General features: G+C 36.4%; 1 protein-coding gene across 5 annotated transcripts in view; it reads right to left on the reverse strand.

Annotated features, from left to right (window-relative positions):
• LOC149542103 (uncharacterized) overlaps positions 1-9,708 on the reverse strand; it is a 40,671-nt gene extending 30,963 nt beyond the window's left edge. For 2 of the 5 annotated variants that reach the window (XM_089797147.1, XM_089797146.1), the window contains exons 1-2: positions 9,500-9,708; positions 9,245-9,316 (exon numbers count right to left, since the gene is read on the reverse strand). The gene's annotated coding sequence lies outside the window, so the exon portion shown is untranslated. The other 3 variants (XM_089797150.1, XM_089797149.1, XM_089797148.1) reach the window with 3 other exon arrangements.
• Between the last annotated feature and the right edge of the window lie 16,140 nt (positions 9,709-25,848).

Genomic DNA, 25,848 nt, shown 5'->3' on the forward strand with positions numbered 1-25,848 from the left:
ATGTTGTTGTGCATGATGGTGAGATACCTGGTGTAGATGAGCAGACATTGAGCATTCATGACTTTTCTGAGAGAGAGTACCAGGCACAGTTAGATGCTTCGTCACATGAGGTTGAGGCTAGTAGTACTTCACATGATTTATCCCGCCAGCTCAAGGTGTGTGAAGACAGTATTGTCACTACATTATCTCATCATGACAGGTATGTGGAGTTAGTTGGTATTGGTCATATTACTCAAGTCAGGATTTTGCTTGAGTTACCAGCTAATTCTAGTTTACAGATATGGACTCGAGATTCTTATATTGGCATTTAGGGTTCAGTTGACTGTAAATCATTAACACTTTTTGGTAGCAGTGATTGTTTGGGTGCTACCATGGATTTGATTAGCAGATTGCACGGTGTTGTCTTTTCTTGTGCCAGGAGCTTATCCGATGTTTGTATTAGTTTTTATACACCGGTGTTGGGCTTTGTTCATATATCTAGTCGACCATACTTGCTGGAATGTGTTGATGATATTTCATATTTGGCAGTGTGTACAAATGAGTCCCAGGATCATATTGGCATTGATGACATCCAGGAGGATGTAGTGGGCAGTTTTGAAGACTTAGTTTCCTTGGGTACAGAGGAGTTGGACAGCAGTGCTAATGTTTTTGATACTCCGTATGTTGATATGAGCTTTAGATTTAATTCACAGGGTATGGATTGTAATACTCTAGAGACTACTGACTTTGAGGATACTCCTTTAGACAGTGCATCAGAGGAGGTTTGTAGGAGACAGTCAAGCCAGTGCCATCATGTGCCTAATCAGTTAAGAGTTAGTGACCGAGACATTGCTATCACTTGCCAGCATTTTGATGCTGCTCGTCAGTTGTTAGCAGTTTATGGATGGGGTTCTCCTACTAGTGATGAGCAGGAAGGCAGTTATCTTTCCTTGACAGAGATCCACTCTTTATGGGAGGCTATTCAGATTTTGAGACAGAATTATATGCAGTTGGTAGCTGACAGAGATTATCTTATGGAGTGGGGCAGTACAGCATATGATGCATTGTTGGCCAAGGAAGATGAGGTGAGTGAGCTTATTGAGCAACTTGAGGTGACTTCTGAGATTCTTGAGAGTACAGAGTTGGCTTTCAAGGAGTCACAGTTTCAATTGGCTAAGGCGACCATGGAGTTAGAGTGGCTACAGTCTTTACCTGATTCTATACAGTCACAAGCTATGGTGTTTGGTGATCCGAGGATGTCCATGGCCGAGATTTTCAGAGACAGTGGAGATGGGGATGCATCCATCCTTGATACTAACATTGGCATATCAGGTTCATTCCCACTAGAGTCAGGTTCAGTTGAGTTGGGTTTTGTAGCAGATTGTTGTATGCCTGACATGGTGGTGGCCTCTAGTACTGATGGCACAGAGACTAGAGATGTATCAAAGAGCATGTGTGATGTTGGTGAGTCGACAATTGGCATGGTTCCTACTAGTAATACTACTCCCTTGGTGATATCTTCAGAGATAGTAGTCAATTCCAACATGGTTAATGATCAATTGCAGTTAGTTTCGTCTGGATTACAGTCTGAGCCACTGACTGAGATTGGCGCATTCTATCGGCATTACACTGTGAGGTACGCTCATCAATTTACCTTTGATGACCATGTTAATGAGATTATGATACAGAGATGTACTTTGGTTCCTAGTGCTTATCATCAGTTATGGAATAGTTTGATGCCTCGGGATGAGAGTTGTGATGGGCACGACATGGTGATAGGTCCTGCAGTTGATAGCTTGATAATACATGACTTAGAGCAGGAGTTTTGGAGTGATGCTTCAGCAGGGTATGTACATCAGTTAGCAATTGATCCTTGTGTTGAGGAGTTGATGGTAGGAAAATTTGGTTTGGGTTCCATTTCTTGTTGTTCATCTTGTGATGGCTTTTCACCATTAGGGGTGCATGGGAGTTATGGTTATGAGACAGTGGCCGATGATCTACAGAGTTGTGTTGATTGCAGGAGTTGTACAGTGTGTGGATTCTCCATACTTGGTATAGTTTCATATGAGAGCATTCACCATTGTTGCAGAGTTGGATTGTACATTTCGTATAGGCCAGTGGGATGCGTTGATGGTATTTATTGTGTTGGCAGTTTGATTTGTCCACTTTACTTGGGTTCTGATGTTCTAAGAGTTTGTGTCTCATGGGTTTTTGACTATGGTGGTGGTGATTTTGGAGTTGGGTTGAGCTATAATTGTCAGTTTGATTATGGATTCCTCTTGGTCATATTGCAGAGGATATTGCAGGAGCCTGTGTTAATTGGTAGTAGTATAGTTCATGACTACATTTGGGATCCAGGTGGATTGATTGGTTTATTGTTTAGCCATTGCTTGAGGACAAGCAATGTTTGGGGAGGGGAGGACTTGTCATGTCCCCTTTTCAAATAATAAAAAAATAATAATCTTTGCTAAGACAGGCAAGCCCAAGAAAGTGAAGTTTCGGAAAAAGGGGGGTTAATCTTTGGAAACCGTTGGACTAATAAATGAAAATTATTATTAAAATATGTTTCATTAACCTCTCTTGGACGTGAGTTACAGTTATGACCTCTTTTAAGGGGTTTTGGAGGCATTTTGGGCTCATTCCAGAACTTGATTTTGCTGATTTCTTTGTTATTCTTCAGAGGCTGCCAAACCTGTGGAGAAGGAGACCCAAGAACGGGAGTTTGCAGGTTTCCAGGAAGACCCAAGAACGGGAGTTTGCAGGTTTCTAGGAAGGCTAAGGACGGGAGTTTGAAGCCATTCCATGTGCATGCTCATACAGAGTTTGCCTTTGTGCTGAACAGTATAGATTTGTGGGTTTTTGGGTGTGTTTTTTTCATGAGTTTGGTGTTTTCAGTTGAGCATTTCATATCAGTTTTGGTTGCTGCTGTATTTCAGACTTTAAGCTGTTAAAATAGAGCTGAATATATGTATTGGGACGTGATTAAACTTCTGAGATAGTTTATTAGTGTTTTTGTGGTGTTTCCGGGCATTTTTGTGTTAATTTCGGGAGCTCGATGAGCATAGTTTTTGTCCTACATTTGTGAGCTGTTGTGTAAAGGCTATATAGATCTGGAAATGTCATTTTGTAGGCTGTTATGCTGCTGAAATTTCTGTAAAAATGTCCATTTTCAGATTTATTAATAATAGGTGAAGCTGTGAAGCTTTTGGCACCATTTCTGGCATACCCGATTTGGGGTTTCTTGAGAAATTTGGTGGATCTTTGTGATAGCAGTTGTTTGATTTTGAAAATCTGATTAGAAGTGTGAAATACCATATCAAATCAGAAAAGGGGACATTTCACTTAGCATAAGAAGTGACCTTATCAAGAGAGGATTGAGTATTTAATGTTTCGCATATCGAGTGTTGATTCTGTATGTTGTGGTCGAACAAAACTAACATCAATGGGAGGGTTTTGTCATTTTTTTCCACAAAAATTGTGGTTTCATGCAGATGTTCTAGATCGCACCTAGAGTTTCTAGAGAATGATCTGCACAAGGGTTTTCCAAAAAAAAAAATCAAAATCGTTGTTTCAATTTGAGAAGATGTTCTTGGTATCTCTGGCTACAAGGAGTCATATCTTTGATTCCCAACATTAGATTGGATAGTTTGTGGTTATCATGGTTATTTCTAGATGTTCTATAGATTCAGGGACGATCTCGATAGCAGGCGCATATCATAGTGTGTTCTGGTGAGAAGGGGGTAGCCTTCTATGCATCCTTGATCAAACAACCCTGCAGATTGTCTTTTGTAGGGTAGTTAGTACAATGAATTAAGGAAAGGTATTAAGATAATAATGTAATATTTCTAATGGTCATCTTTAGTGAGTTAGGTTTTATTAGTTAGCTTCTTATTTTGTATTCAATTAAAGATTGTATCGTTTAGAAACACTATCTTATGCTTTTCTCTTTATTCACCTCCTTCTTTTAATATCAAACAATAAAGTTTTATAACAATCCTTTGGGCTGAAAAAAGGTACAATGGGGTTGTTGGTTCCCAAAACCACAGATTGGAAATCAAAGAGCCTGCCACTTCTCCGATAGGACTTCTCAATCAATTTTGGCCAACGAACAGGAATACTTCTCGATTCCCCCGCACTTCAGGCTCCGCTACACCCAAATAGGTAAACCTTCACCTTAACACTAACTGTCTGGTTCAAGGCTTTTCTACAACGAATTTAAACTTCTGGAGTTCTTCGGCTGGCAAGGTCCTCGAACTCAATCATAATGAAATTGGATGCTGGATAACAGTTGAATGCTTTGTATAAGGTTTTAAATAATTGATTTGATGTTTGCAAGAAGGAAATTATAAATTTTTTGACTTCAATAAAAAGACCAGTGCCTCTGCTCATCCGGGCATTAGAGTCAACTTCAGTGAATTATCATGTACAACTTCATAATGCTTTACACACCTTACTACCAACAATTAAATAATCAAGATGCGACAGACCAAAAATTATCCAATCTTAAATTAGTCCAGATTGAATTTTAACTCCTCTAGCAGGGAGACAAACTGGATACAAATACAGAAATGATTTAATATTTCACAATATCTGTAATGATCAAATTCAAAATGCTAAATGATCATGTCCACTTATCTGACATTTAAATTGTATACAGAATTCCAAAAATATTTACAAAAGACGATTCACCTGTAGTTTATATCTCCACACCTTTAATAATAAACAAAGAACATTTTATTTTATTTATTGATATTTTATTTATTGAAATAAAATAATAGAAATTTTATTACAAAGTCATAATGAACTCCTTATTCCTCCATACAATAAATAAATATAAAATACTTGTGAGAGTGTATGAATGTAATTGTCTGAATATGTCTCCTCTTTATTCCTTTTCAAATGCTTTCTTATTTATATCTTACTCATGACTTTTCGTAATAGAATATGACTCTTCAAAAAGTCACGGTTTTATATAATACAAATTACATTTCTTAATCGTACCTTTTCATTTAAATCCTTTTGTTTTAAAGTAATAGTTGCTTGATATCTTTAATCGGGATCTTTAATAATCTCAATGGGATATCTTATGCCTCTAATTTTTCGAGAGCATATGGAAATCCATAGTTGATGTTTAATACTCTAACAATGATACCATATGGTTCGCGGTGAATTATTCTTGCAAAGTGACGATTCCATTGGTGGAAAATAACATGTTCGCCATTCTTTATAGGTTAGTCACCAGCATCAATTTTCCTTCAGAACGATATGAGTACATCCACGCATGCTTCTACACAAGATCTGCAACTAACCACGACACCTATATATACTCCTCTCAAACGCTAATGTTCTACAGCGTTGATGTTTATTAGACCAACGTCTTCTTCGAATCCTTTATTTATCTTTCAAACTGGATATTTATCATGCCATTTCATGCTCAGGGATATTCGTAAATTTCTTGGCTTCGTTTATTGTCTTAAAGTTGACAATAGGTAAGTCTGTATATTACTTAACTTCATTGCCATCGGGATTTAGAATATGTCCCTCAATTGTAATGTCTGAAATCTCCTTATTGTTTCCGTCAGTAGGTTCCATACACCCTCAACACAGTTAACCTACAATTCATCGCAAGTTGTCATGCTTCACATGCTATCATATTCTTCCTTTCACCATGAGGCTGCTCAAAAGAAAACATTTATGGAGTTGTCCATCTCCATCATTGGTTTGGGAACCAATTTGTTTTCCAATCTATATCGCTCCTTCATACACGAATCCTTACAACTAGGAAATTGAAGCTTCAATTTGCAAAAATTTGGGCTCCATCAATGGCTCTTTCTAGGGACATATGCTCCTTGTCGGCATAGCGAGATTTCAGCTATCTCTAGAAGAGCAGACCAAGCATTCATGCTTTAACATGATGCAATGTGAGATTGAGTGTCCCTAGGCCCCCCAAAAATGAACATAAATTCTTCCCTCTATCAAACACAAAGTTCTGATCATGTAACACTTTTAACCTGTTGATCAAGATGCCATCATTCCTATAAACAATACATATTGCTTCTACATCACCAATGCATTCTTTGATATCCGTCTCATGTTTAGCCTTCACAAAATCATTAGGTGCCCTATGATTTTTGCTGAATGGAGGATCCTTATAGTCACAGTATGCTTTGTTCCCATACTCCGGATATTGCTTATCCTCACAATAGGACATTGAAAATGGTTTACATTCAAAAAATGCTGCCTCTCCCTCATCAGGAACTCCATTAGTTATGATACTTGGAAAATTTTCAGAACTATTCTCCAATATATCCTCCCCATTATGCATGGCTGATTCCACTTCACCTTCACATGTTTGCTGCAACTCCTGCTCATAGGATGGATTGAAAGAAGTCTCATCTTCTGAATATACTTCATGAGTTTCATCAATTTCAAAATCAGATCTGCTATCTTCATCAGGACGCTGATGGATTTGGCTGCATGGAAAATCTTCTTCGTACAATGGATTTGAGAATATATTGAATTCAGAGCTATCTTCAATTACTTCTTCTTCAAACAATGGATTTAGGTACATGGAGAATCCAGACATACTGTCATTAGAGTCTTCATCCGGATCATCAAATGTTTCATCTAGAAGACTAATGTCTTCATCAACATTATCTTTTGAAATTTCCCCTTGTTCATACACCATATGATGTTCTACTTCAACCTCACTATATGATTCCTCAGAATGATCATCTCTTTCATCAAGTACCTCCTGAGAATGTGCTGAACCGTCACCTTGCTCACCATAGTGAATTGAGAAAAAATTTGGACTGTTTCTTTCAACATGTTTCTGATATTCCAGCTCTAACAAGGTTGAAATTTCTTCCACGCTGAGAGAATCCTCTTCTTCATTTTTATATTCACTATCATCTGTAGGCATATAAGTATCATCATGGGCTGATTCTCCTTTAGAATGTTCCAACTTTTTATCTCCATTTGAATCTGAAATTTCATTTGACTCATATGTTACTTTAGAATCGCATTCATTTTCCTCTACAACCAGCTCATTATCCATAAGTTTGAGAAAATTAATAAATTGATGATCATATAAGAGGCCTAATTCCCGCATCCTGTAGAGAAGATCAGATGTTGGAGGTTTGTATTCTGAAGGTATTTCTTGATAAGCATTAAACATTCTCATGAAGAATTCTATTGCAGATTCACCTTCTTCCTTTTCTAAATTCAAATATGCATCCAAAGGAGATATATAACTTGGACTTTCATCCAATATTTGGAAGAGAAGCATCAAATCAGGATCTTTTGGTGAGATTCCCAACTCACGAAACTTTATTATCAATTCCTTGCGTGAAGGCATGATGTTTGAAGGTACTTCCCGAAAAATATCCACCATCCTTATAAACAAGTGCGCTGATGTCTAACCTTCATATCTTTCCAAATTGAAAAATGCATCCAGGGGGTGTATGTCTTCTTCCTCCATGGTGTAACATAGATCCGCCTCCTGATTGTAGTATACTTTCTCCATGTTAGGCAATCAAATCATCTCCTTCTAAGTCCTCTCCCTCAGCAGAGTTACCAACTGAAACTTTATTGAATAGAGTCGCCACCTCCTTCGAGGAATGTATTGATCTTTCAAGTTCTTACTTCTAGCAGAGTACACTTCTAATCAAACTAATACAACTGCTTTTTGATACTGATCTACGAACTTAAAAATCCTGGGTAACTTCGCAATATGTATTGCGAGCAACTCTCCCCAGCAAAGTCGTCAATCTATTGGTTCCCAAAACTACAGATTGGAAATCGAATAACCTACCACTTCTCTGATAGGACTTCTCAATCAGTTTTGGCCAATGAATGGGAATACTTCTCGATTCCCCTGCACTTCAAGCTCTGCTACACCCAGGCGGGTAAACCTTCACCTTAACACTAACTGTCTAGTTCTAGGGACATATGCTCCTAAAGATTAAAATAGGCCTTTGAGAAAAGTAAGTTTGTCTCATACTTTCAAGAGACATTCCAGCAGTGTGATCAGGTAGCCAGATGAGATATTGATTATCAAGCTCTGCATAAAGGTTGAGGATATATTCAGTTCTATGTCACATCAATGAAAATCACAAAAAATGGAAGAATTTCAGAGGAATGTAGGAAGATATATTCAAATGCCATACTAGACTATGTTCCGCAAGGATTGGGAAAAGCAGCATTAGGTTAGCAGGGGAACATTTTTTACATATATAAGATGACATAACACCTCGGCTTCCATTCTCAGCAGCATTGGCATTTATGCTGCTCTTAAAAATTGCTTCTGTGGTATTGCTACCTCAGGTTTCACACTTGAGTATTCAAAAAACTAACGGAATGGTAAATATACTTACAATAGGAAAATGAGGTTAGGCAAGTTTTTTCCTCAAAAAGAATAAGGTAAAACAAATCATTCAAAGTGAGTTCTCTCCTAGGCTCAAAGGAAACCAAGCGGTGGTTACAAGTTCTCGTACAATGTACTGTTGAAGTTGGTGTGAATAACATTAGCTTAGAAGCAATGTGAAGAGTTTATGGAAGGACTTCTAAATTCAAGAGATTTGCAATGATGGTCAAAATCCAAGGAAGACGAACACTAAAGATGCATGATGCATTGACTGAGAATAATCCAAATATTATAGAAAATGGCCTACCTCCATATGATATAAGTTTTAAGGAAATTGATTAGACCCAGTTGGTGTCTACTATTTTACGTAGTTGGTACATAGTCAAAAATTACTGACAAAATTCTTAATTTTTGCCTCTGTGACACCATGTATGTTAGCTAATTGTATTAATTTGGTTAGTAATTTGCAAACACTTACAATTAGCTAACATATATGCTAACATACTATTGCTTGTTAGCAATATATTTTTTACTAAGGTGCAAATACATTGCTGCATAGACAGTGACTTACTTTTGTACCCTAGATGTCTATGGCATTTAAAAATGGCAAATAATAATAAAAACAGCCCATTCAAATATATGAAATGGATGCACATTCTATTCTGTGATTCGTAATATGGAAAAAGACTTTGCCTGTACCATAACTAACCTTTATCTCCATTAAAAATAACTTTTTAATACAAACCAATCCTACATACTCTCCACCATGCGGTGTTACTTTAACAACAAAACTGAATAAAGGGAATAAAGCGCAACTTCATTAACCCTAAAAATTTAAAATCTAAAAACTATTTAAATAGATAGCAATTATCTATGTAGGGTTTGATTGTTTTTCCCAACCTGTCAAACGAAATAGAAACGTAGTGGGCCTTGCACCAGCACAATTAGCTTACACCATAAGAAAAGTTATCCCTGAAAAAATCAAGTGATCAACACTGAAACTTTCCACCTCGAACAAAATTATGTAACAGAAAATAATAAATAATTCGAAACAAACACCAACCCTACTACAAACGATGTTAAAACACCGTCGAATAAAGTTAATGCAACATTTCAAATTCCTTGTTAATAACAATAACAATTATCTGCACTTACACAGACGAGAGAAGAGTCCTTCAGAGCAACGCAACAAAACAAAGCAAAGCAAAATTGAAATTTGTTTCACAACATATAAATCTGTAAAACAATCCTATGTTTAGGCAACAGATGGAAAAAGCGAATACGAGGAGGAAAACAAGGCATACGAGGAGGAAAACAAGGCATACAAGACATGCATCATAGTTCCTCTAACTCATAATGGTTGTAGAGATGTAGATGAGTGAGAATAAGGTTAAATAGTTCTAAATTAACATTGTGAATGCATTAATTTTTTCTCTAGAAATGCACTTATGATCTGATAGGATGACTCATATTTTGTTATTAAGTTTGCGTGTTATATTATTATATATTTGAGTATTTAAGTCCAAGAATAAGAGGCCAAAATACCCAATATGGCATTAACTACCTAATATCATACTACAATAAATACATATGCTTTAGACAAATTTGCACCTTCTACATTGACAACTTAAAATATGTGCAATGAGGAAAGTTATCCATACCAATATCTGAATTATAGAACTTGAAGAAGTGATGAAGCATTTGGAGTATCACATTATATGTTTAAGCATGTTATGCATGCTACTAGAGAACCATAAGTAGTTGGAAAAACTCCCTCAACAATCAGCGATCAATACATATAAATTTGATGTTGATGAATAAATATGATGTAATAAATAAGAAATAGAATATAACTATTTAATTTTAATACATAGTTTATAAAAACTTAATAATAATTTACATATCTTTTAGAATTGAATTATTTCTTTTTTGTAGTTATTTCCTTTAGTATGTTTTTTTGATGTAAAATATAATTATTAATTTAATATCAAAATATATATTTAAGTTTTAAATATATTTAAACTAAATGATAAATTGTTGAAATATAAAAATTAAAAAAACTTTGATTGGTAAAATGGCAAGGCCATTATGATATATAGATAAAATTAAATAGTTACAATAGTGTTCCTCCGTTCAAACGGGCATTGGTAGGAAAGAACGGAGAAAGAAAACCTCCAGTCTAGCTCGAGACCTCAGTCCTATATTATTACACATGCAAAGAGGCATACCCCAGTTAGAATATCCTGATTAAAATTCTCATTTGGTACTAATTTACATTGAAAAAATTTTACATTGCTTTGTAAATCCAGCAACTCCTTTTAGAGAGCTTCATGTATTCTTTAATCTAGGCGAGATGATCATAAGCTTGCATCCCTATTTGATTACCTTTCCATTGAAGAGTTTAGTAGTATTGCTTAAATAATCTCCCAACATAGCTATCAGTGTTGAATCAAATAATATGAAAAAAGGAGGCCTTTAACTAAAATAATACTTTCTAGTCAGAGATAGACATAAACTCTAAAAAGCTCCCACAAAACAAAAGGACCAAAAGGAGAAAGAGGGAACAAAAAACAAACAGAGGCCAAACTGATCTTGAGATCGAACCTCTACCAAACTAAAAACACACCAAAAACAAAGGAAGGAAAAACAACGAAAAGACAAAGACAAGAACCAGACCAAGGAGACACAGATAGGGTCACGAAAACCAAGGCTAGAACAAAACAGAGCAGAGAGGAAAAGAGACCAAAAAAGAGAAAAAACAGAACCGGCCGAAACAAACAACAAAGAAACACAACACCAAAAACCAAGAGCTCACTAAAGCTATCAGAGAAGGGAAAAGAGGGAAAGCAAGAAAAAGCCCAACCAACTACATTAGGACTATCTGAACTCAGAATAACCCGATGAAGCAACCCGGCCACCTCTCAGGAAAACCAACAAAAGAGAAGGAAACAACACCAAGCACAAAACAGAGAAAAAAGAAAATCTATACTAAGGCTAACAAACAAAAAGGAAAAAGAGAAACCAAAGGACAGAAGACAAAGAAAACCAAGGATAAAATACCAAAAAAGCTTAAAGAGAGAAACATGGGGAGGGAAGAAGATGGAAAGCTAAGAAGCTCAAAAAAAGACTAAAAAATCTCTCCAGACCCCTGCTATCAAGAGAAGCACAGCCACACTTTAAAGCTAGCATCGAAAACAACCCATGCTAAAATGTCATGCAGAAGCTTAATAGAAGAAACTTGACAGACATTACTCATATCCCAGCATCTAGAGGCTATTAAGGAAAAAGAGAGAAGACCAAAGGACAAACCCGAGAATCCAGACTTAACATAGAATTCTAATCCAGAGTAGGAGTTCAGATGGATAGCCCTCTCCTTAAAATAGAGACTTAATTCAATGTAGGGATCCATACAATCTGTGTATTTCGAAAAAGAGAACCTTCTGAATTACAGCTAAAGCGCTAAGGAAACTCTAGCTTTAATACCATAACATTACATAAGAGAATAAGTATGGGCTATCGAGCTAAAGACTACAAAATTATCAGAAAAAAGGAACATTTTCATCCCTATTGGGGACCATATACAAATTGAAAGGAACTTAACTTAAACAATATGTAGAAAGACCAATTAGCGAACAGATCAGAGGAATGAAAACTAGCTACTTAAGCAAAGAGGGAAAACACGAACAGAGGGCATAAGCCAAATTCTTATCAACACATTTTCAAAGCAAAGAAGATAAGAAACCCTTATACGAAAAGAGATCTAAATTAAGAGATGAGAGCCTACCTGATCATTGCTCATGAATAATAAATCAAACTACTGTCATTTAGAGAATGCAAAGGAGGAATACTTAAAAGCCAAAACTCCATAGCCCTGAATTATGATTATCCTAATAGGTAGCCATATATTCTATAAAAACTTAGAGGTACTTAAACACAAAGCTACGAGAGTGAGATTAGCTATAACATCTATACATATGTATCAAACTAAGTTATTAAACTAGAGAGTCGACAACATACTAACAAAATTTCTTGCTTTGTGTGGAAACCTTACTAATATGATACTAATCCTAAGTGAGGATCATATTTCAACCGAACCTATGCCTTCCTTCCACTAGACTGTGATAACATCCTCAATGTCACTGAACTGTTCCACCTAGTAATTCGATAGGATCTCAAACTCGAATCTCCTTCTGCTCGTTCTTTCTGCATTTGGTGTGCTGAAGTTTAGATCATTCAGATTCTCGAATGTCACCCCAGGTTAGATGTAGGCTTTGAAGAGCTAGAGATAGCTAATTATCCATTCCATATTTTCTTCTAGAATGATGTCCCTCTAGCGTAGAAGAAAATTCAAACTGGCCTCCATCTTTGTCCACTCACGGTAAAATGTACAGTGCTCTCGTATGAGCAGAGATTGGCGGCGGGGAGCTGTGTCAAGATCCGGATAGCCCAGTGGAAGATTCATGTATCTCTCAGGGAAAGGAATCTGGAATTTGTTGTCTATACTATAGACCGCTTGTTCAAGCCCCTTTCTCCAAGAAGGGACAAACAAGTCACAACAAAGCCTAACTATGTTATCAGCTTGAACTTTAGCTCTTACCAGACAGCCTATGAACGACCCAATGATGTCACTATTTGTTCTCCAGGTATATTCATAATCAAAAACCCCTTCACCCATGGCTTTGTTAAGAGCAAACTGTGTCATGTCATCTACTGGGTGTAAAATACGATTCCATCTTTTGGGTTTCACTGCTCTACAAAAGGCCATAGTGCACTTCTCTAAAGAATGGAAGAGAGCAATATTGGATTCCATGCTCAACGATGGCAGAGCAAAGCCAAGTCCGACTGAAAACCCTTGTGAGATGCGAAGGGAAATTTCTGGAAGACAACAATTAAACTGCAGGGGGGAATGTAAAGAAGAGGGTAAATAATGAAAATAAATGCTGGGCTGAAACTCGTGATCAACCATGATTAGAAAGATAATTACGCGATTCTCCTAACATTCACACATATGAAGCTGGTGTCAGGATGATGTGAATAGTATCGCAGCCATCCATTTCGACTAATGATTATAAATGATATGCCATAGGGTATCAAATAACTAAAGTAGAAGAGAAAGGAATAAATTAATGAAGATACAAAAGTACTCGATCTACCATGACATAGTAAAGAGGAAGGTTTAAAGAAAAGCTAAAAAGGATAGGAAGAGAATTAAACAGGCTCAAAGAAAAGTCTATCTAATATGAAAGAAAAATAAAAAAAATATACTAATGAGCCAGAGAGTAACCATCGTTTGTAAGTAATGAGTTAATTCCATCCGCTCCTAAGTTGGCAAGATGATCTACAAGTTGATTACCTTCCCTATAGATATGGTCGATCCTAAAGTCAACAAGCTTGTCTATAAGGGACAGAGCCACTTTTAGTTGAGAATTTAGTGCCCAAATGGGAGTGGACCATTTCCTTATAGCATTCACAATAATCTGAGAATCGCCTTCGATGAAGACTTTATGTAAATTAAGCTGAAGACATAACTGGATTCCTTGGAGGAGGGCTTCAAGTTCAGCTAAATTATTGGATGTTGGCATAATCGACTGAGCTTTTTTGGCTATCTATAATCCATCCTCATTATGAATGATACAACCAATCCCAGCTATGCCCAGATTTCCCTAAGATGCCCCATCAAAATTTAGTTTAACCCATCTAGGGGGAGGAGGCTCCCATTTGCAATTCTTCCTAGCCTCTTTACTAGCCTTAGAGTAGTACAGGGGGGGATTAATTAGTTTAGGCCAAGATTTCTTCATGAGGCCATCCCAATTGGAGAATGATCCTTCTTCTAGGTTCACTTTTCTTAAGTAAGTGTTAAGAGTTTCTACTATACATGCTTCTATTTTGGATATAAGAATCTCAGGTTTGAGATCAAGATTGCGAAAGATACGGCGATTCCTTCCCTTCTAGATTTCCCAAATCATGATGGAAGGTGAAATGTTCCAAAGTTTACTATAGACACCTAAGCCAGTAAAAGATGGCCATCCCTTAATCAAATCAGTAAATGATATGGGAAAGGGGGCTAACCACCCTAACATCAATCTAAGCCATTCCCAACATTTTTGGGAGTAGGGACAAAGAAAAAGAAGATGATCCACATTCTCAGAACTTTGGTAGCAGAGAGCACATCTTGAAGGGCCCTGAAAACCTACAACATTTAATTTGTCCATAGTGAGGATCCTATTCTGAATAGCAAGCCAAAGAAAGAATCTGACTTTCGGGAGGCTAGAGGGGTCCCAACAGAGCTTAGTAGGGATGTCCATGGAGACAGGTTTATTAGCATCTAGAATGACCTTGTAACCATCTTTGACATTATATTTCCCATTGTTAGATGCTACCCACATAAGGGAGTCTCTTTTGTTAGGCTGAATAGGTTTCCTGCCTTCCACAAACTTCTCAAATTGGTCAATTGATTCTTCATCAAAATCAAGACCTCGAAGAGATTTTCATTTCCAAGATGGATAGCCTTCAGAGTCCACCAAACAACAATAGTTTCTCACTTTATTGCCCCACGGCTTAGTTATCCTATTCTTAAGAGTCAGGGGCACTTTGCAAGAGGAGAGTGGTGGTTTACCTTCCTAGGAATCTTTCCAGAATAATGCTTCTTCCCCAGATCCAACATCCCAAGATAGGCATTTATTGATCAAATGGCGGCACTTTAACATAAAGTTCCAACATTCGAACCCTTTAGGAGGGGAGCAGATTCTAAAAATTGAGAGCAGATCCTCAATGATAAGATATTTATTATAGAGGATCTTAGCCCATTTACGGTTGTATTCATGATATAGCCTCCAAATGAGTTTTGTCCCTAAGGCTTCATTTTGCCATTGCAAGTTTTTGATCCCTAAACCCCCAAGGGTCTTAGGTTTGCAAATATTTTCCCATTTGATAAGAGCTAATTTATTGTCATTGGCCCGATCATTCCAAAGAAAGTTCCTTATCTTGGAATTAAGTTTCTTAAGGTTTTGATTCGATATAGGGAGGTAGGACAGGGGGTAAGTTGGGATAGCTGAAAGAACTGCATGGATTTTAGAGCATTTTCCAGCCTTGGTGAGCCATCTATCTTTCCAGGAGCATAACTTTAAGTCCAGTTTAACGAGAGTGTTATCCCAAACCTTTCTAGATTTTGAGCCTTTTTCTAAAGTTATACCCAGATATTTGCAAGGGAAGGTTCCTTTCCTGAATCCCATAATCCGACAAATTTGAGATTCCATATCTGGGGAGGTATTTAAGAAGAAAATTTCCGATTTCATAGCATTGACCTTTTGACCTGAGGCTTCCATATATAAGTCCAAGATACCTTTGAGGGAGCAAGCTTTAGAGATCTTACTCTTGCCAGGGAGAATGGTGTCATCAACGAATTGTTGATGTGTAATATTAGGCATGTTTTTTGTGACAGTAATACCTAATATTCTCTACTTATTATAAGCATCTGTCACCACTCTCCCAAAAGCTTCTACCATAATGATGAAAAGAGAGGGAGACAGAGGATCCCCTTGCCGAATGCCTCTCAAAATATCAAACTAGCCTTCAGGAGTACCATTGACAAGGATCGAGATCTTAGGTGTCGAAATGAATTTGAATATTAGATTAACCCATTGACGAGAGAATCCAAATGCTTCTAGCATTTTACATAGGAATCTCCAATCCACCATATCATAGGCTTTTTGGATATCCAGTTTCATGAGCATACATGCTTCCTTATTGAGGCCTTGCAGAATGAATCGTCTCTTGGATTGTGATGATGCCATCAAGGATGGATCTGCCTAGCATGAAACCAGTTTGTTCCTCAAAAATAATCTTGGGGAGAATCTCTTTAAACCTGTTCGCTAGAATTTTTGAGAAGATTTTATAGACAGTATTGCACAAGTCTATTGGTCTGAAATTGCCTGGAGATTCAGGGTCACATTTCTTTGGAATCAGCGTAATGAAGGAATGATTGATCTCAGCTAGGATAGAGCCCCCATTTTTGGAAGCTTTGATAGCTTTCCAAAGATCCTGACCTATAATATCCTAGCACTTTTGGAAGAAGAAGGCCTGAAATCCGTTTGGGCCCGGTGATTTATCCAAATTCATATCAAAAACTACTTTCTTGACTTCTTCTAAAGTAATAGGTCTATTAAGGTTTTTATTGTCATCTTGGTTAACAATCTTGGGGATAACTTTTAAAAGACTAGATTGCACACTATAATTTGAGCAATGTTGGTTATTCAGTAGATCCTGAAAGAAATCAACAAAGGTGTCTACAATTTCTACAAGATTTTCAAAGAAGTTTCCTAGCCGATCTTTAATGCATGTGATTCTACTCTTGGCTCTGTTATATAAGGTAGAATTGTGAAAAAAATTTGTATTGCGGTCCCCCTCAACCAACCATCTTTCTCTTGATTTCTGTCTCTAGAAGTTTCTTCTTTGGATAGAATTGACTCTTGCTTTGCTAGCAATTCCTTTTCGAGGAGATAGCTACTATTATCCATGCCTTTTCTAATGACCTCTGAATTTAAATTTTTAAGTTGATTTTCTATATCCAGCTTTTCTTTAAATATGTTATTAAATTGTTCTCTATTCCATTTAAAGATGCGCTCTTTTAGCATCTTTAGTTTCTGGATAAAGATAAACATTTTTTCTCCTACATAGTTGTCTTGTTCCCACCATAATTTGACGTTATGGAGGAAGTTTGGGTCTAGGAACCACATCTTTTCACATTTGAAGGGATTCTTGGAAGGCTTGAGAAGCTCAGTAAATTCAAATCTGACCGGGAAGTGGTCTGATCCAGAAATGGGAAGAATTGGAGACTGAAAATTTAAGTTGTTAATGTCTAATTCACCTCTGATTAGAAATTTGTCAAGCTTCTCTACTATAAAGGCAAAGTCCTTTCTTTTGTTGTTCCATGTATAGGTCCCATTACTGGTAGGAACATCAATTAAGTTGTTCAGCGTGCACCATTCTTTAAAGTCTCTAGATGCTTGTGAAAGCACTTGTGAGCCTCCTATCTTTTTCTTGAAATCTAGTATCATATTAAAGTCACCCCCTAATATACAGAGTTCGTTATCTAGACTATCCAAAAGATGACCAATCTCATTCCGAACTAGAAGTTTATTGGTCTTATTAACCGGACCATACAAATTAATGATTGTAAAGGTTAAATTAGATTTTAAGCTTTGTACTTTTCCACTAATCCAATTTCTATTACTGTTATGAATATTAATGTTGACCTTCCTAGGGTCCTAGAGGATACCCAAACCTCTTGAGGCCCCTACCGATTCTACAAACGCAGAACACCATACCCTAAGCATTTTGCTAAATTTATCTATTTCTATTGAATTTAATTTAGATTCCTGAATGAGAATAATATCAAAATTAAAGGATTTGAGGTTATGCTTAAGTAACCCCTTTTTGCTAGGGGCATTGAGACCCCTAGCATTCCAAGTGGTGAGTTTCATACCTGAGCGGGAAGGCACTTCCCCTTTCCATTGTGAAACAGTTGGTCTATCTTCTATTGGTCCTTGTTGAGACTCTCTGTTTCTCTAAGTTCTTTTAGGGACTTTCTTCCTCTTTTGCCTTTTGTTTTACCACAACAAGGAGACTTAGGCCCAATTTGTGTCATATGAATCCCAAGTTGTCCAATGTTCATCTCTGCTACCTGTACCGTGACTGCCTTACTTGCTTGCAGTTGTTCTTGTTGCTCTGAATTGTTGTCTTCAACAATCTGGTTATCTATTTCAGATTGTTTGGAAAATGCTAAGGCCAGTTCTTTCCTTTGAATGTTCAAAATGTCTCTTCTGAGATTTTCACCAGAATAGTTTTCACCTCCAAATTTGAGGACCCTCCAAATAAGTTCCTCCTTTTGTGTTACTGAAGACTTATCAAGCTTTTCTGGACTAAAAATTTGAATTAGCTCCTCAGTGAGCTAGTCGATCATTGCAGCATCCTCCTTTGCCATATCTTCTTTATATGGGGGTTTTGAGAAGCATTCCTCATTCAAAAATTCTTGGAACTCCAATATTGGTAGATCCTCTTCTTGGATCTCTCCCTTTTGTGACTGTTGAGTCGGGTTGTTACACAAAAATGGTGAGCTAAAGCTAGCAAGGGGAGTCTACCAGAATTTACTAAATGTTTTGGGTGGGTTCATCCTGTTGATTGAGGCCAAGGGCAGAGTTGATAGAGAGGTGATAGTGTCCTTTTGTAGCTCTTTATTGTTGCTTTTTCTTCCTGAAGAAACCATTAATAGATTTTCTCTTTCCTCTAATAGACTTGCTTCATTATCCTCTATGTGGCCTATTTGATAAGGAGTAGAAACTTCTTCCCTATGAGGATCGTAATACTCTAAACTATTTGATTCTATTATTGCCCTCTCTTTGTCCCATGAATTTGGTTGATCCTTTTCTAAAGTGAAGGGGGAAGAAGGGTACTCATTTGGGGTCTGCCAAAATTTGGATACTCCTTTGATTTGATTACTGCTGAGTTTCACTAATTTTGGTTCAACCTCTCTTTGTGAATGTGACCACTTCTGATCCTGATTCTCTACTATAAGTGAGGTGTTGTTCCTTCCCCTCTCCTCTGTAGTGAATAGAAGAGAATTTTCTTCTTCTAATATGTTTAAATTTAAATTCTTATTTCCATCTCTGTCTAGATCAATTCCAAATACCTCATTGCTTCTGAATAACTCTCCTGTTCTGCAAAGGAGCATTTTAGAGAGACCTTCTTTTTTGTTGTTTCCTATTGTAGGTGTAGTTAGTACTAGGCCTTCCTTATCATTCTTATCTATGTCTTTATGAACTTCCTTTTCAAATTATCTTGCAATCATATCTATATCTGTATTGAGTTGATCTGGGCCACCCCAATCTTCCTTACTAGTATAGACATTCTGATTACCCACATCTGCTAAAGCTGAAACAAGGCACTTTCCTTGCTCTTTATCATTGATAGTATCTTTGATATGTACAGAAGCAGGTTCTTCTCCGGTTTCAGCATTATTCTCCTTTTTGTTTTGTTGCAGAACTTTGATAGATTCATCTCCACTTATTGTATTATCATTTCTTATTTCCTTTGATGTTTTTTTCTTATGTTTTTTTAATCTCTTTGGGGATCTCCCAACCTTCTCCATTTTAGATTTTGTCGAGATATCTATGCTTGGGGTAGGTGAGGAATCTATTACTTTTCCTGTTATGATGCTTTTTAGAGAGGACCCCAGCCTATTTTGAGCATTCTAGACATTCTGGTTCTCTGAACAGGAGGTTTCCTTACCTTGTTCCTGGTTCCTACTATTTATTATCTAGCTCACCCTGGGAAAAATCCTTTTGAAATCTAAGGTAAGGGGGAGGATCTTGGGTTTGATTATGTGTATCTCATCAGATCTCAAGATATCAATGATTTCCCCTTTATACAAGTGAAATTTAATGTCATAAGAATCTTTACCTGTTTCAACTCTCTTCTGAACTTCTAAAGGGTGTTTAATGTTAACATTAATGAGGATTTTAACATTGTTACAATAGAAAAAAGATGCATCAATAGCAATGACTTCACCAATTACAGAACCTACATAATTAATGATGTCTATATTGCACAACTCAGGAGGGAGAGCACTCAGGGAGAACCATGTGGAAATCATGCAATCGTCCATTTCTAAGTGAAAATTATGGAACCATTCTAAAAATTTGACATAGTAACCTCTAAAAAAACATTCAGAAACAGAGATGAGTTCTTTCTTAACAAATTCTTCCTCACATTTTAAGAACAAAGTATTGTCTTAATGGTGAAAAATACTTACCTGATCTTAGCAGTTGTCTTTTAGCCAATCTATTAAGAGCGAGATTTCTTCTAACGGACCATTCTAGATAGCAAAAATCCCCTTCTTAAGACAATTAAACCAGGGGTCATCTGCTGCTTTAATGGAAATCTTAATAGGAAGATCTTGGGGTTTCTTTGGGGAAAATCTTGCGGATGGTATAAGGTTAGATGACTGGTTGATATTGATTTGTCTGCGATGAGGGGGAATGTAGGAAGAAGGGGAAACGGACTTGAAGGGAATCTTAGCTTCTGGGGTTGCGACCACCTGGGATTTGCTCCTTGGATCAGATAGAGAATCAATAAGCTTGGGCTGCGCATATCTAGTCAGATTGAAAACATGAATTTGATCATCTAGTTGTTCGACGGTGAAAACTAGGAGAAGGACACAGGATTCAAATCTTTTTGAGGATTTAGAAGAGGCATCTGTAATGTTTACTTGAAACCCTTCTATCCGGCATAGGCGTTGATTTCATCCAGTTTGTTCTTCCAAAATCGAAAAACCTATTTGTCGTCTGAATCTTAAACCTATTATTTGCTTTCCCAAGCTTGTTATGGATTTTGTTATGGTTGGTTATCAAACTGTCTCTCCTATAGTGATCTCTGGGATGTTTCTTTCTGTTTCGTTGCCTCCACTTTTGCCCTAGATTTCTCGCAAGATTCATGTTCGAATTCATCATTTTCGCAAAGCAGAGCAGTTGAAATATAAAATATTAATATTAATAATAATAAATGATATAATTTACAAATTGTAACACTTATCAATTATACATATTACAAACACTATTATAAAATATAATTAAAAAATAATATTGCTTAATTTATTTTTACAAAAGTAAAATAATAGTAATAATTTAACTACTTTTATTAAAAAATCAAAGTTTTAAAAAAATTTAAAATTCAAATACAAAGATATAACATATTGAAATTATATTGTTATGAGAATTAATATTGATTAGACATATTGTGTGAGGTGGAAGATAAAATGATTGAAAAAAAAATCTTATCAACAAATGTGGAAAAGATAAAGTTGTAATTAATGCATTCATTAATGCAAGATGCAAGATGAAGTTATAAAATATTTGTATTTTTGTGGAAGAAAATTAATTTTCTTCCCCGCCAAAAATAGTATGGACCAATAGAATGGATGAAAAATGTGATTTATAAAATAATGAAAAATTAGAAAATGATATAAACATTTGAAGTTTCATATAATGTTTTAAATTCTTTGATTTGATTGGTCAGTGTTAATGTCATATTAGAAGTGACATGAATGCATAAGTATTCCTTCCTATGACAGGAACTAATAAATTCAATTCAATAATTGCAGGCATGTACAAATATTTTGATATGAGATATTAAAATATAAGAATCTGGATTTTGTGAGATGAGGCATGTAATGTCTATGAAGCTTGTTTATTAGAAAGTGTATATTCAGATGTGAAAGATGAATAGAAAGGTCGAGCATTAATGTATAACTCATTTTTTAGTCTTGATTTGATTGGAGTTTATGTTTTTATTATTTTGAATCTAACCTATGGTTTATTATTTTGGTATATTTATTTAAGATTTAATTTATTACTTAAAATTGGTAATGTACTCTTTGAAAGAGGATATAGAATAAAATCTTTCATATTATATTGAATAAGTTAAAGTTATAATTTTAATATATTTCAACATTGTATAACTAATTATATACTAAGAAATGTGATATAAATATAATAATAGAATAGAATATATAACTTTTTGATAAATGCTTTGTTTGAGAGGGATGGTTCTTAGTGGGAAGAGGAGCGAGGGTGGGTTTTCAAATTTTGAGTTTTATGGAAAGGAGGATGTTGAAGAGGAGGATGATTCAAGAGGATTTGGGGAGGAGTTTGTACAATGGGTGATTTGTCTTACCCCTCCTTTGTTGTATTTGGAGGTTTCCACTAGGATTAGTGTTTATAAGGTCCCTTTGGCCTCTATGGATTCCTAAAAGTGGGTCATTGATCTTTTGGCATACTTGGGTCACTTTATTCCTTGTTTAAATGTTTGGTTCCCTGTCTTGGTGGATTTCTTTGGTCGTATGCCCTTTTTATGGGTTACCCTTCTCTTTGGTTTCATGCTCGTGATGGTGAAGGACTGGTTTGGACCTATTTGGAGACATCTTCCCTGTGTCGAGACTTGCATTCAGAGCCGTTTGCTCCTAAAGGTATGTCTTCTTTTAATGATGGTGTGGGAGCTTCTAGTTTTTGGTGGCTTCTTGGGTTTTATAGCAGTTGGGGTTTGATGAAGTGGGCTTTTCTACTTCTCGTATTTGGTTTCTGCTAACCCATTAGGTTGGTTTGTGGTGGGCAACTTGCAAAGTTCATGTTGGGAGTTGTAGACATGGCTCTTGATTTTCTTTATTAGTGGCTTCAGTCTGTTCTGACACTATGTGTGTGCTTGCTTCCAGTCGATGTTGATGGGGTGCATTCTCCCCTTTGACAGTGGTTGTCATGTAGTATTCTAGTTGGGGGATTTATGCATGCTTTATGCTCTTTTTTCCATTGTTGCCTCTTTTACACTTATATGCGGTGATTGGAGCTTGGTTTGGCAAAGGTTTAAGCTTGCTATTGGGGTTTTGACCCAAATTTCTACCCATGGCTTAGTTTTGGCCTTGGGTAACATTTCTTTGCAAAGGACTATGGAGAATGTTGGGAAGATTTTTTATTGGCTAGTTGCTAATTCTAGAGGAAGGTTTGGGGGCTCAAGATTTGATTCCCCAATGATAAATGCTCAAGGTTCAATGTTTGACACTTCACTAAAGGGATCTCCCTTGCTATTTGGAGAGTCATTGTGTTCCTTACTTTGGGTGACTCTTATATAGTTTGGCATAAGCAAAGATGGAGGCCAACAAAGGGATTTTCTCCCTCTGTTGGTGATACAAATAGTATTGGGATTTACTTACTACTTAGGAGATGGTGGCAACATTATGGTGTTGTTGTTTTACAAATTTTTTATGTGAGTGTTATGGAAAGGACTTGGAGTGTCCAAGTTTTTTTTTACTACCTCTATGTGAGATCTATTGTTGAAGAAGCTAGGTGGAACTGGATACATGGCAATCTCTTTGTTGTTGAGAATGGTATGGGTTCCTACTCCACATTTTGGTTTGATCTGCAACTCTCTTGGGCCAAGTCTTCTCAGACTGGATGTGTCATTGTTGCCCCCACATTTTTGGGGGATGGCTCTCAATGTGTTTTTTGGGTATCTCATTGGATTTTTGTTCTAGTTTGTGCGGTTTAGACGAGAGGTCAAGTTATGAGACGAAGCCAAGATTTTTTATGAGGAAGAATGTTGACTTCTTATATACATGTTTATGTGTCTTTGAGCCTTTGGTTCAGGCTTGGTTTCCCCATTTACTAGGCAATCTATTCCTTGTTTAGAGGGCTTCACTATGCCCTTGGTTATGAGAAAAATATTCTCACCCAAGTGGTGGGATTGGATTTTTTTGTTTTCCCCTTCATGGTTTATTTGATGGTGCAATTGTATGTTATCGAGAAGGAGTTCAAGCTTTTGATTTTGGAGGTGGGGGAGATCCCTATTGAAGGGGAGGTAGTTGGGCTAGCCTTGATGGTAGTGTTGATGATTGGAAGTGTCACTTCCTCAACCTTGGTATTGTTATCTTTCCTCTCCCTGCTTCTATTGAGGTGGATCCTCTCACTATAGAGGTGGGAAGGGAGTTTGTAGTGAGGTGGAAGATCTTTGGGAATGTTGACCCAAACTAGTGGTCTTGTTGCCTTTGGACCTTTGGTTATGACAGTGAAAGAGCAACATGATATGTGATGCCTACATATAGGTATTGAGCCTTTTAAGGATGAGAGTGTCTCCCCCTCTTTGTTTCTTTTCTTCTTGTGACTAGGTGTTTGATGTTAGCTTTCAAGGGCTCACCTAGGCCCTTTGTTGGTGTTTTTGGTTAAAGTGTGCAACTTTTATGGGGGCTTGTCCCATGATGATCTTTAACAATGTAGACTATGGTTGGTGGTTGTGTCATATTTGGACCTTTGTTTTTGACAAAGGTAGACCTATGATATATTTTTTACTTGGTGTTTGTCACTAGATATTGTTAATGTTCTGTTAAATGTGTCTAGTATCTACCCTTTGATCTTGTCCTCATTTTTTTCCATGGGCCATCACCCTCTTGTTTCCTTTATATAAAATAAATAAATTGATAAATATAAATACAATATAATGCATAATAAGAAAAATATTATAATGTATTTACATGTAATCATATTTTATTGATAATTTTTTTATTTTATCGATAATCATCATGTTTTAGTCTATCCCAAACCAAGGGTGGTTATAGAGGGTACCACCTCCCCAATACCCTTTGTGTAGCATGAGGTCCAAACATTCAAATAGCCAAACCTCCCTTATGAATCCACCTTTGGAATGTGAGGGAATGATCATGCCAAAAGTTCATCTTTACAAGATTTCTTATCCTTCTCCCCTCACAAACTGTCATCCCTCCATATTTATTGTTTCTTTTTCCACTGCAAAAAGGCTTCACCTAGATTTTTCTTGTCCCTTCCATGATCAAAATAATCAACTTTCATTATTCTATAACATTGGGTCTAAAATTAGAGGTGACATCTTCACTCTAGTATTTATTCCTCTAGAAACTAAATAAGGGGAAGCAACCTTATCCTCCTAAATAATATGATATGTTTCTTGACTTATCCTTTATCCCTCAACTTTTTGCCTCAAAAAATTGTTGCTAACTTTTTTGTGTGTTTTAGTCCCCAAAGCCTATTGACAAATTTTGATTGTCTATTCCAAAGTTGAGTTTACGATATTTTCAAGATCCTTTTTCCCTCCTCATCTCAAGGGAAACCTTAGATGTCTCAAGATTTGCTTTCTTCACATTATACAACTGAGAGGGACATTATTTCTTCCAAGAAGCTTTTTATGAGAATAATTTTATGTGCAATTGGTTACAACATGATTATTTTAATAATATTTTATGCACCTAAATTAGATTCCTTTATAGTCAAAATACTACACCCAAGCCTCTTCAAATATTTTATGGAAGATATCAGCATGAGGGCTTTACAAAAAAATCCATCTCAACCAAACTATAAGTGAAGGTCATATGCAATAACTCTTGTGAATCCTCATCAACACCTAAGTATCCCCCCAAATTATTTCCAATAACCTCAAAGCAAGACTCGCACCAAAACTAAAGTCATAGGTTAGGAAGGCTTACCCAAGCCATAATTTTATCAAAGGATCCAAAAACTAGATTGAAATTCAAATATCAAGGCTTTAACAACAAAATTATTTATTCTCCCAGCACCGATATTCGTGCAAGATTGTCTTCTTGTCTTTCTTGTTGTCAAGAGTCATGATGACAAAGAATCCTCATGCACCTGGATGTATCCATATATCTCCATCTAAAATGGAGCTCCAATTTATTAGTACCCATCTATGAAGCTCACCTAAACTAGGCCAAAAACCCTTGATTCTTCTAGTCAATCCCATTTCTTTAATAAACTTCTCATTTTCATTTGTCATGCACCACTAATCTCTCTTCAAGAGGTTCAACCGCCCTTTTCTCAAACTATTGATGCCCTTTTCATATGTATTCACCTCTCGAGAAAAATTCTAGAGCTCATCTCTATTTCCATCACAATATTTTTTATATAATTCTCTTC

This window comes from Cupressus sempervirens, chromosome 8 (genome assembly GCF_028749045.1).
Source record: "Cupressus sempervirens isolate cs-2001-9-10 chromosome 8, ASM2874904v1, whole genome shotgun sequence".
Classification (NCBI taxonomy): domain Eukaryota; kingdom Viridiplantae; phylum Streptophyta; class Pinopsida; order Cupressales; family Cupressaceae; genus Cupressus; species Cupressus sempervirens.